Source organism: Austrofundulus limnaeus, unplaced genomic scaffold, assembly GCF_001266775.1.
Source record: "Austrofundulus limnaeus strain Quisiro unplaced genomic scaffold, Austrofundulus_limnaeus-1.0 Scaffold968, whole genome shotgun sequence".
Classification (NCBI taxonomy): Eukaryota; Metazoa; Chordata; class Actinopteri; order Cyprinodontiformes; family Rivulidae; genus Austrofundulus; species Austrofundulus limnaeus.
In genome coordinates, this window is record NW_013953370.1 from 36398 (window position 1) to 38551 (window position 2154).

The window sequence follows — 2154 nt, forward strand, 5'->3', positions numbered from 1 at the left end:
GGTTAAGATTATGACACACTAGGCTGTTAATGTGAATCTAGGTAGATAGTGAACCGGTCAGTCTGTAAGAGATGGAGATGAAAAAGTGCTGAATGACTTTTTCCTAAGGTATGCCATATGTTGGTAAACTATGGTATCAAAACAAACAAAAACAGCTGACCACATTCAGAAAAAGTAAGCTCAGGATGTATTCTTATGTTTTTTATATATTTTTATTGTTGGGGTAGAATAAAAGATGGGATGTTATAAATTTCTATAATGTGCTGTACGCTTAAAATAATTACACACACATAGTGCCTTACTGCGAACATATAGGGGTATTATTATAAAATTTCTTATTTGTTCACATGACTGATTGTCATGTGAACGGGGGGAATTGAAGAAATTTATTAATTTACTTACTGATCCTAAAAGCACAACACCATTTTATATTTTTCCTAGGTAATTACTGGTTTCTATAAACTATTGTGCGAGTATTGTTATGCCTTGATTAAAATAGTTTTAGTTACATGCCTGGAGAACCATGACAACGCATAAATACCATTGAATGAAACATTAGGAAAGTTTATGCTGTCTGAATATCTGGTTTCAGCCGCAGGKTGGTGGTGGGTGGAACCGGATGTTGAAGAAAATGATAAAACAGGTTGTCTTTCCGGATGTCAGCCTGAGCACTGCTAACTCTGCAACTGGAAGCAATAAAGCTCTGTTCAGAACCAGTACTGGTTTGTTGTATGGTCTATTCTCTTCACATTTTAATCTATTCAACATTCAGATGGTTTAGGCCTCGTTAAAACACGATTTCAGTAATAGAACACTAATTTTCTTACAAACCTCATTCTGATTGTCTCCATCCTGCAATAAGCTGTGGCAATAAAGCCTTTTTTATGGCAGCAATAACACCAGCTTAGGTTGAAATGATCACAACCAAATTAAATTCTGTGTTGCCTCAGACCAAAAGTACATGATAATCACATATAAGCATATTGGGTTACTTTCATTAGATCAATGCAGAARAATGAGTATTTTTAGGATCCAGGTCTATGAACCTTGCATGTCTCTGTGTCTTTCAAACACCTTGTGCAGATGTGTGATTACAAAAACACATAAACCCACAGCAGGACAAAAAACATTTTGAGAAATTAATTTCACCAGGAGCTCCCAAGAAGCATATCTTGATCAGATCTGTCAGGTGTATACAGACATGTTACAGGTTTTTAGCTCTTTTTAGAGAAAAACTTTCTGGTTTTCTGTCATTTGTTCATGTTCTCTGTGCGTGACTGTAAAGCATTCTCTTCTCTTTGATTTATGACCTTAACTGCATGTAACAGAACAGCAAATCATACYCCATCAGCATTTTAGAAGAGCCAGTTTTCTTTTCCTAACCACTAGTGGCTGTGCTCTGTCCCTGAGAGAACGCTGAGAGRGAAAAATCTACTAAATGTGTGTGTGTGTTTATTTTTAGCTCATGCGCTAGGGCTGAAGGGTGGAGATGCATAGAGCTGTGAGAGGAGGCAGTCAAGAGAAGCAGTCTATTTTTAGACTGTGGCTGATTTTCACTAACCCTTTGTGTGCAGCAGCTGCAGAGKCGTCTGGCTCCATTGGTTTCTGTCAACGTGCTGATTCTCTGTTAAAATTAATCCTTACACTCAATTACTGAACACAAATTGGTATCAAAGGATGCCTGTGCCAAAAATCTGCTCATGTGCTGTCTGTTATTACATTTGGAGCTTTACAACATCAAAGGTGCTGTCAATGTGGGCTATTTTTGTCAACATCAGGAGAACATGACAGAGCGTGACTGAAGCTCACAGCTGATTCTGGATCAGAAATGTTTCTGCTTGTGAAAAATATCACATTAGAAGAGCTACTGTAAAGAAAACAGTAAAAATAAACAGCKGAGTGTAGAGGCACAGTACGGAAGCGTAGAGCTGCCACATGACATGAAATTATATTTAAACTGGATCTCGTTATGACGAGAAAACTATCTTGTAAAGACGAGGAAACTATCATAACGAGAAAACTATCTCGTTATAGTGAGAAAACTACAGTATCTCGTTATAACGACAAAACTATCTCTCACCTCACATTTAAAGAATTTTTTTGCAAATAATGGTGGAAAATAAGTATTTGGTCAATAACAAAAGTTCATCTCAA